Below are 10,909 nucleotides of genomic sequence, written 5' to 3' on the forward strand. Positions count from 1 at the left end.
TAGGAGCTTGCAGTATGTAGCAGCGACTACGGAGTCTATCAGCTTAGGGTGAAATTCAGGTCACCTACTGCCACAGTGAGCTAGGATTCTTTCTTTCCCACAAAAATATTCTTACAAGTTTTAATAAATTTATAATCAATCTAAAATCATAAACTCATATCTTCATTATACACCCCTCTGCAGGGCACAGTAAGCAGCAAACTACATTTCCCCTTCCTCTGTGTGGATACCGACATCTCCCTGACATAAGACACAGGTCGCCATGACTCCACTACCGAAGGGACTAAACAAGTTCTTACATGGTGAACGATGCAAGGGCATTCATATCATAGAAACTATTTCTGTGTGTTAACTATAAACAATCAAGTCAAGTATGATGTACGATTATTCTTTTTTTTTTTTATACTTGATATGTAATTCTAATAAAATATTGACGTAGTAGGTAAATGCAAGAGATAGATAGAAGGAAGGCATGATTGAGTGCGGTAAGAGAGCAAGTGTCGATGATCAGGTTTGTGCCTATAGACTAGGTCTTAATCCAAACCAGACGAGGGCAGCAAAACATCCAAGGTTGCAGAAGGTTTCTCTCAACCCTGGGGGGTGGGGGGAGGGGGGAGGTTCTAAGCCTCCCCTCTGTTGGTCCCCATTTTCTTGCCTGCCGGCCCCCCTGCCTACGACCGTGCCTGTCTTAGGTTGTTCCTCCCTTGACGAATCTTACCCGTCTCTGGCTAGCCAGCCATCTTCCGGGGCCATACAGGGAGATGTAAAGCTGGTAAGTGAGAGAGAAGCCATATTCTTGGAAAAGGTTAGCTTTTTCCTTCTTGGCAGATGTATGCCCTGTGGCTTCCAGGCCCAGCACTTGTCTTGCAGTATCTTTACTTCTTGAAAAATTATGGGATTTGTTGATTTCACGTGTAAGGCACAAATGCTAGTCAAGGGCTGTCATGAGGGAGGGAGGGAGGGAGGGAGGAAGGAAGGAAGGAAGGAGGGAGGGAGGGAGGGAGGGAGGGAGGGAGGAAGGAAGGAAGGAAGGAAGGAAGGAAGGAAGGAAGGAAGAAAGAAAAAAAGCTAATAGAAGTAGCAGAGGGAAGGAAGAAAAGATGAGAAGATTGATGAAGTGTCAGACAGGGTTATTCAAGTCAATATTCTCTCGTAACTCTATTTCTATAAAACTCTCCATCACTAGTTTCACTAGCATGGTAACAATAAAAGGGGGGTATTCTCAGTGGAAATGGGGTGGTCAATGTTTGACTGACGGTAGGTTTCGGTACTTTATGCTGAGATCGCCATTGGGCCCCGGCGTGTTCCGTTCTTCAGGAGCACTGTCCTGAAAAGCTCCTGGGAAACTTATGTTCTCATCCTTTCCACACTGCTCGGCAGAGGTTAGTTAACCCTTAGCGAAAAGGCAGGTCAAAGCAAGGCCAAGAGTATAATAAAAAAAAAGCGAAATCAAGGTGGGTAATAGGGGGAGCCGGCTGCAAAGGCCCCTGCTTCGTGGGGGTCTTCTTCCAGCCTGAGTTTTGCTACACAGCTTGAATGGCATGGCTCCCTCAGCCACCCCTTTCTCCAACTTGCTCTCTTTCAATAAAACATAATAAACCTTTCAGGTTGCCTCTCCTCCCTGAGGCCGTCCACACTTCTTCACTCTTTAGGTAACTATCAATAAAACTTGTACTGTGCTTCATGACTGTGTCTCTGCCCTTCGATTCTTGTTGGCGGCGGGGAGGGACCAAAACCGAGCGCAATACACAACGCTTCCCCCTGACAGTTTCACCTACTGCACAGGGAGAGAGACCTCCCCAGATGTGGCTGCCCAAACAACACCGTGAACGTGTGGGATGACACCAAGGACTTCCCGCGGGGAGCGGTGGCGGTGGGGGCCGGGAGCCCCATCGATCTGGAAGATGATGGACGATGAAAACCCGGTCCTAGAACAGCGTTGCTTTAGGAGTGAGTGTGATCTCTGGGCCCACAAGCCAGGGTGGAGGAGCCACCCCCTGCCAGGCCTCCCTCGGCCCTGATCACTCCCTCTGAGCCTGGGTACGGCCTAGGAATGCGAACCGGCGACGAGATCTGCAAAGCGCGTCCGGCCCCTCCCTTCCCCAACCCCTTTGACTCGGATGGTCACACACACACACACACCAACCGCCCTCAGCACCCCCACAGCCCCACCCCGACCCTTCCAGGGAAGACATCTTGTATGGCGTCAGCCTCCACGCCCAGGATTCTCAAAGGGTTCACGGGGTTGCCTGGGTTACGAAAGGGAGGCTGAGTTCGGTCTCCGCTTTCAGGGGCGTATCTCAAGAGATCCCGCCCTTATCCCCCATCCCCCACCCCCACCCCCCGCCATTTGCATGCTGCAGCCTGTGGGTGGGGGAGTTGAAGAGAGACATTCAATGGAGAGAAGCCCCGAGGGGGAAGTCAAATGCTCCCATTGAATTGGACCGGGGGGAAGTTTCTGCATTTGAAAGGAGCGATTGAAGGAAGCCCGCTGAAGTCGATCGTCCCTGACCCTCCCCTCCCCCACTCCCGAGTGAGCCCGGCTGACTCGGTGGGAACCGAAAGCTGGGGGTTTCGTGCCGAGGGGGGGGGGGTGAACTAAACTCCTGGTCCCCGGGGAAATTGCACAGGGGAAAAGCCGAGTTGGTATCTCAGACGGAGCGGGGTCAAGGGGATGAGATGCTTGTGGACGACACAGGGAGGGCTGTTCGGTGACCTCCCGCCTTCCCCTTCCTCTGAATGAGAAGAGGGCAGAGGGGAACGGGTGGGGGTGGGGGTGGGGGCGGGACCCGGATGTGACCGTCAGCCTGCCCGGGGACTGAGGCTGGGGGGCGGCGGTGGCGGCGGCGGCCCCGCCCTGCCGCCCCTGGCCGCTCGATCCGTTCGTTCTGGGACCTGCGGGCAAGGGCAAGAAAAACACATGCCCGACAGCGGGGTCGCTTTGGCTAGGCGGACTCACCCCAGCAGCGCGGCTTCATGCCTCACGTCATGGTCGCTCCCACTCCCCCAGCCCACCCCAGCCCCGACTCTAGCCAGGGAGACAGACAGTCAGGAATTTTCTGGTTGAGCCTGGGTCGGTCAGAGACATAGGTCATGGATGCCTCCCCACCCACAAGAAGGTGGAACCACCCACCTGGGAGATGGAGGAGGAGACTTTCGTCCCCACGTGGAGGTGACCCCATCCAAAATCATAATAAAAATAACAACCGTTTTCTTTGGAAGACTTCCTTCCTTCCTTCCTTCCTTCCTTCCTTGCCCTGCCTTGAGAAAAACCCTCCCTTTCTGTCGTCTCTCTTCTCTCTCTCGTCACTAGGTGGCGTGCTTGCCTGATTCAGAGATCACTTCCTCAAGCCGAGGGGATCTGCTGGCCAGGGACCTTGGCCCAAGTGTGTTTTCGAACAGAACAGTTGATGTTCTAGGGTACCCTTGGTGGGGATGAGCAAAGCCAAACTCCCCTCCTCGCTGACAAGTCCTCAGAACTCTCAGGAGAGCGACCGAGAGGACGGATCTCGGAGACGGAAAGGCTTCTTGAGCCCTGACAGATGCTAGCCAGCCGGGAGGAGGACTGGACTTGAGGCCTGGGATGGGGACGAGAATGGTCTGCTTCGCCAGCAGGCAGGCCCGGTTCACGGGAACGCTATGTCCACCCGCCTCAAGAAACGGGGCGTGGTTAGGAGGGTGCGGGGCCGGGGACACCCGCCTCCAGGGGGGAAAAAAAAAAAAAAAAAAAAAAAGTCGTTTCCCTTCCCCTGGGACGATGGCTGGCTCCAGCGGGGCGAGCCCGGGAACGGGTGGTTGGTTGGTCAGTCCGTCCATAGACAAGGCTGGTAGACGACTCGTGGGGGATGGCCAGACGCTGGTCCCACACAAGGTGTGTGGGCGGGGGGTGCAGTGGTTCTGGGGTCCGTCTGGACAGTGGCCGCAACGACTGCATGTCAGAAATGTGGAGCTGGCCACCGAGCGACCTGGCCCCTGGCCGGCCTAGCCGGTGGCCAGCGGCATCCTCTCCCTGTCCCCCCGGCCCCCGTTCCGCAGCCCTCTGTCCTGTGGCTTGATTTGGGCTGGCTGTCTCACCCCTTCCTAACCAGCCCCCCACTCCCCCTTTTCGTCACGATCTTTTGTAGAGCTGTAACGTGTGTTTTATGTTTCTATTTTACCTAGGCCCTTTTATGGTCAGGGCATCGTCCGTCCCCTGTTGCTAGGAAAGCTCATTCCCAAGGAGGTCATGCCCCTCGGAGGAGGGCGATTGAAACATGACTTCGGATGAGATGAGATATTCCCGGCCCGTGACAAGTCCAGGGCAGCAACAAGACAAGACGGAAGGAAGGAAGAGGGGAAGAGGAAGGGGGTGGGGGCTGAGGGGAGCGGGGAGGGAGAGCCAGAGAGAGACAGAGACAGAGGGAGAGGGAGAGGGGGAGAGAGGGAGAGAGAGAAGAGGATGAACTATACTATCTATCCGTCAACTGTCCTCATCAGGGATCCTCAATTTCCTTTCCTTAAGGAAGAGCATCTTTTTCAGGGAAAGGCCTAGATGGCTCATTCGCTCTGTCCAGCAGGCAAGCATTGTGCTGTCTGTGGTTTCGTTCCCAGGCTGACATCATGGCGAGGAACAACGGGTACGAAGGTTCCAGGAAATAACACCAAGCACCCGTGACGGTAGAGCAACACAGACCGTCGGTAAGACGGTTTTCATCCACGAGCCCCGTGACCCCGACCGTCATTCTGCCGTCTCCCCTAAGTCGGGGTTGGATCCCTCAGGGCCCTTATTGGTATAAGAGCGACAGCCCGATGAAACCCAACCGTTTTAGGCATTTCAGGAGGGTGCCTGGGCTTGAGATTTCCGGGACCCCACGCCTCATGTGCAGTGCTCAGAAGGATGACGACAGGAGAGGAAATCTAAGGGATACGAAGGAGGGTGGTTGTGAATCTCTCAGGACACACAGGCCTGGTCCGGACCCTTAGGTGGAAGCGGTCCGCTCTGCGATGGCAGCGGCGGCTGCTTCCCTTCCTAGCTAGTCATGCGGAATCGGAGATGGCAGATCGGGAGTGCCGGACGGACGGGTCACTAGGTGGATTAGCCTTCCCCCTGACCCCACCCCCACCCCCACTTTGTAATATTTCATTTCATTTTATTTTATATTTTATTTTGGGGGGTGGGGGTGGGGGGTTTAAAGGTTAGTTAACACGGATCCAGGCGTCGACTCCCTGGGCTCTGGCTCCACGGGGCATCACAGGAAGTACTTGGACATATGTCAACGTGTGAGGTTGGAAAGAACTTCTGTGGGTGGGGGTGAGCTGAGCCGTCTCTTTGGGCAGCACACAAACTGTCCGGGTTGGATTGGGTTTCCCACGGCCCTGACCGACTGTGGATGTCTGCAACCACCCACCCACCCACCCACCCACCAAGGAGCCCGTCTTCATGTCTCTCTGAGTCGGGACCAGGCTGCTTCTGTGTCGCAGAGACATCAGGATGTCGAGCGTCTGACAGCCAGGGGGTTCGGATCGGGTTTGGTGTGCTGGTAGGAGAGAGGCATGCACTGGATCCACCTGGGCCACCAGCTTTATGGATTCGGTGGCTGCTGCCACCTTGGTGGGCCAGTCAGCTAGGGCATGTCCCCAAAGCCCAGGTTTCGTTCCTTCCACGGGAGCCTCCGTTTGGATGACAGCCGTATCGTGGGGTAACAGAATCATCATCGTCAGGGATCCGATGAGACTAGAACGTTCCCGATTTCTAGGAGTTCCACATCATTTCCAAAGCAGTGATGGACCCCTACCTACAAACAGAGCACACAGAAAGCTTTGTAGGCCTATCTTGTCGGACAGTGTTTCCCGTGGAAACTTCACACAATCAAAACCAGTTTAGCCACTTAGAATTGGACTGGAGTAAGTTTGTCTGAAGTATCAACACAGGTTTCTGGTTTCTTCCCTCCCTCCGCCTCCCCCTCGCCCTCTCCTCTCCTCTCCTCTCCTCTCCTCTCCTCTCCTCTCCTCTCCCTCCCTCCCCCTCTCCTCTCCAGCTCCCTCTCCCTCTCTTTCTCACTCGCACTTACTTACACACTCCGTAGACTAGGATAACTGTGGTTAGGGTCCGGAGTCGACCACCACCTCTTCAAATAGACAGAAGATAATGCAAGTCACACAGCGAGGTTTATTTCCAGCTAGCTGGGGTCCAAGTGTCTGCCCGACGCAGCGGGTTTCCACAAGGACCCAGAGCACTCAAAGCCAGGGGTTTCTATGGCATTTTCGAAAAGCACTGACTCACAGTAACTTTCCATAAATTTTGGCTTGTGCTACATCCTGGGGGTTAAGCAAAAGCAAGATAAGACCACTCCTCAAATGTTAGGGTGGTTCAGCAAGATAAGCTGACCAGAGTCGCAACCGCCCGCAACCCGGTGTCCATGATTAACTTGTTCTTCAACACCTGTTTATCAAGCCTTACCCAGTTCCTCCTTTCCTGAGTCCTGCACTCAGAAAACGGCTCTTTGGCCCTTAAGATGGCCATTCTCATGCTAATTCATTCCTACACTGTGAAAAAAGATGCTTGGCTGTCTGTGTGCCCAGAGGGACAATGAAAGTCTTCACAGGCAAAATACGGGAGGGGACCCGGTTGCTGGCAAAACTCAGCTCTTTTACTAGGAAGCACACTCCATTTTCTTAACGAATGAAAGACCCAATGAAGGCAACACCCAGCACAGGAAAATCGTTTGAAAAGTCGATGCCTTTAAAGGCAATGCACACACATCACACACAACACACACAACACACACAACACACACACAACACACACAACACACACACACACACACACACACACACACACACACACACACACACACACACACACACACACACACACACACAACACCAGCCCTTTCACAGTCTCTCACATAGGAAGAGCAGACCAATAGTCCCAGGACACTTTGTCTTCCTGACACAGAGAAAACTAGATTTTATTCTTGTGCCAGCTTACTTCTGCTATTAAAAATCATCTTAAAGAAACTCATTTAGATCGTAGCTGGCCTGATCACACACGTCGATTCTTTTCCCAAGGTTCCTTTTCACAGCCCTTCTGCAACTTTCTTCTTTATGTTCAGCTTTCGTCCAAAGATTTCCTTTTTTCAGGAACCAGCCTCTCACACTTTTAGGACACCATTTCTTTTCCTCTCTCAATTCCTCTCTTCCTTCCCTCTTTCCTTTCTGCCACCAGCCCCTCCCTCTCCCTCCAACCCCCTTCCTCCTCCCCTCCCCCCCCCAGTGAAAATGCATTTCTGTGTCTCATACCTTCTTTGACTGAAAGCATAAAGCATACGTCCCACTTTTCCTGCATACAGAGATGTTTCCTGTATTTATTATTGCCAGTGGCTTTTGTGACACTTAGAAGGATTCTTAGCTTGCCGAGACATCACTTCCTGTTTTTTTTTTCCCCCTTAATCTATAAAATTTTGGTTTCTGTTGTTAAGTAGCAAGCATATCAAAAATGTGTGGAGAACGACCACCACTCAGCTTTCATAAACCCACTTTTCTCATATGGAATATGTTTTCAGGAAGAAGTAACACGTGGCAGAGGCGATGGAGGCCTCCCGTGCATCACTTGAGCCCATTTGCCTCCTGTTTCTGCGGAGGTAAACATGAGCCAGATTGGGGTGTTCACCCTTCCCGTGTGTGTTCTTAGGCTTTTAGTATATGTGTCACAGCAGTCTTGCTTGGCATGTTCTGAAACGACGAAACCTTCTCACAGGGCACATCGCTTGGCCATTTCTTAACTCATCATGGTTCCTGAGGGGAAGCCAAAGTAGTACACGTACCTTGTACTCATTCGTGTCGGCAACCAAAGATGACAAACAAACCTCTTGCACGGTCCATTTGCTAATGGGCACTGGTTCCAGGGTTCCACAGTTAAAACAGCAGTACTGCAGTGAACTTTCTGGACACGTCTCCGTGAGGAGAGTTGGCATGGCGAGAATGACCGTCGCCTACGATGCCCACAGAATGGGTGAGTGCATTGGCATCTCCAAATAAACTAGGTGTTGCGGACCACTCTCCGAGGTGATCGCAGAAGTCTCCCTGCCGCCAGCAGAGACGAGAGAGCCCACGGCTCCAAACTCAGCAACGTGGTAAGCATCGGGGTTCGGTTAGATTTTCACATACGTCCGCCCATCGAATGGCAGTGCCACGGTATCTCAAGGTTGTTTCCGTGTACAGTTCTCGGGTGACTGGTGAGAGGAAGTAGCTCGTCAGGGGGAAAAGGACTATTCCGGGATGCTCGCCTGTGAATCACCCTTCCCGGATTCTTGCACCATCGTCTGGATTTCCAGCGAGCCCTCCGTCAGTGACACGGCACGCAATCAGAAGTTTGGATTCTAGCATGAACGCATGTTTCGACCTCTGCTGTGTGTGCTTCTTGTCTGCTCTGGTATCCACGAGTCTTTCCTTTGCTTTGGTTTTCATGGACAGATCTTGGATCCATCCTTCCTGACAGGAAGTGTCTGCATAAATGGACAGCAGCCTGTGTGCTGTGCCATTGAGTCGCGGGTTATTTTCACATTTCAAAAGCGTTTCCCCCCCACCCCCATGGAGGTTTGACGTCGATCTTGTGTGGCTATCCTGGATACCTATCAGCTACATGACGGATATTTATGTGCCTCGTTTCTCCAAGTTTCAGAGGTAGCAATTTTGCCTCCTCTCATTTCTGAATCTTAGACCGTTAGCATCATCAACTCCTCTGAAGCGTATCTGATATTTGTATTTGTTTGAATAGAAGAATCTTAATCTATAGAATAGGTTCCAGAGAAGTTATTACAGATGCATACCGTCTGTGTGATCCTGGTGCGAGCATATTACATCTTATTCCAGAACACAGTGCAGTGTATCAGACTTCCAATATTTGGATGTGCACTTTGAACCCCCGCCCCCACCCCCACCCCCACCACCCCCACACACATGTGAGATACACTTTTCACGGATGTCAATACAGTGCACGGGGTGGCTGGTGGGTGGGCACAAAAAACAAAAACAAAAAAGGACTCCCTGAAGTATATACTTTGGCCAAAATACTGGGACTCTTTCAACGTGAAAAGCAAAGCAGAAATATGGACTTTTAAAGACCCTACCTGTCTGGTATGTGCAGTGTAAATCAACGAGACGAATACCCGGGTCAGTAAAATGTTCACAAGGAAAGATTTCCTATGAACTCTCAGTAAGCTTGTCCACATCTAGCCCTCACGTATGTAGGCCGTTTGGGCAGCCGTGCGAAAACTGCCTCTTAAAGGATCAAGCATCAGAATCAGAGAGGAAGAGTTTGCAGTAGACTCACTGGCACCCGGATAGTTTAATGCACCTACATGTACATTTTACATCAGAGTCAAAATTGGAGTTCTGGTAATCCCGTGGAGACATCTTGCTGAAATGCCACGAAAATGGTTGCCGCGTTCCAAGGACCTAAACGACAACACCAAACGGAAAAAAAAAAAAAAAAAAAAAAAGTCAATGCAGAGTTCAGTTCACTCCAAATATGTTTTCAGTCGCTAGTCTGGACCAGGCATTAGAGCTAAGGAAATGGTTCTCCTTCCTATGGAGTTTACGATCTAGTGAAAAAAAACTGCAAGTGACGGAAGGAACTGTTTGTCTCTTTCTCTTGGTGCCTGCCTCTGCCTCTTACACGTTAGCACGTTGACTCTGTAAACCATTTCTGGTGAGGAAAATCAGCTTCCACCTCTCATCGGGAGAGTCATCTACTTTCATGCGTGAGGTTGACGTGCTGTGCTGTCACCGTGGACGGGACACACGGGACTTGCAGCAGCAGCAGCAGCAGCAGCAGCAGCAGCAGCAGCAGCAGCAGCCCAGAGTTCCAGACTGGGAAAGGATAGGAACACTCGGGTCTACTTTCAGTCTCCTGGACTTTCATTTCTCTGGCTCTGGGTGAACCAGTTTCCAGCGAGGCATCCAACGGAACTAGGGGAACTGTTGACTACCTGGCATCCTCTAAGAGTGCCACTTCTGGGCGGGTACACAAAAACTAGCCAAACTCCCAAAAGGCGTAAAGGAGGAGCACACTGGTAAGGTCCCACGAGATCCAGAGCTCCGAGGCGACTCTTGCTCAGTGGGAAGGCAAGAGGGGAATCGAGGCAAGGTGCAGGCCACGCTGGTAAGGAGTGCTCAAGTCCAGTGGGCCTGGCAGAGGAGGTGATGACCAATCGTTCTAAAACTTCCAGAAAATTCTAATAAAAGATGTTATGTTAAGCACGAAGGCTGATTTAAGTGGAACCGAAATGGACGTGTCCTTGCTACAATCAGCTGCCTAAGTTTACCGGCAGGCATTGAAGTGGATGGTATCTGCTAAATCTTTCCAGGCTCCAGGGCGAAGCGAGGGGACGCCCTCCCACAGAGAAAAGGCCGACCGACCGACCGACCGACCGACGGACCGACCGACCGACCGGACCGACCGACCGACCGGGTGTGTCGCACGGCTGTCTTTCTCTCTCCCAGGTGGGAGCTTCCTCTTCAAGTTAAAGCCAGACACACACGCCTCTGGCTTGCCTTTCTAAAGAACTGGGAGGGATGTCGGTCCCCAGAGCCTGAAAAGGAAGAAGTGTCTTCTCTTCTGCCCACAAGCCTGACCTCAATACAAACTCTCGAACGGAGAGGCTTGGCCCCCAAGAGAAGTAGACAGTCTGATAAGGTGATGCAGCCAAATCTATTTTAATGCAAGGAAAGAAAATAGTCAAAAGTCCTGTGAACTACTACAATAGGGGACTCGTTCTCTAAATCTTTTTGGTGAAAACCTAGTCTACTTATCGAGCTCATTATCTTCAAAATTTTGGAGGTTCTCTTTTGTTTTTAAACTAGACTCCCCAAAACGGAAGAAATCTGTCTTCCGCAGCACGGCCTGGCTTTCAGTGACTGGTGCTAG

The sequence above is a fragment of the Manis pentadactyla genome, chromosome 18 (assembly GCF_030020395.1).
Source record: "Manis pentadactyla isolate mManPen7 chromosome 18, mManPen7.hap1, whole genome shotgun sequence".
Lineage (NCBI taxonomy): Eukaryota > Metazoa > Chordata > Mammalia > Pholidota > Manidae > Manis > Manis pentadactyla.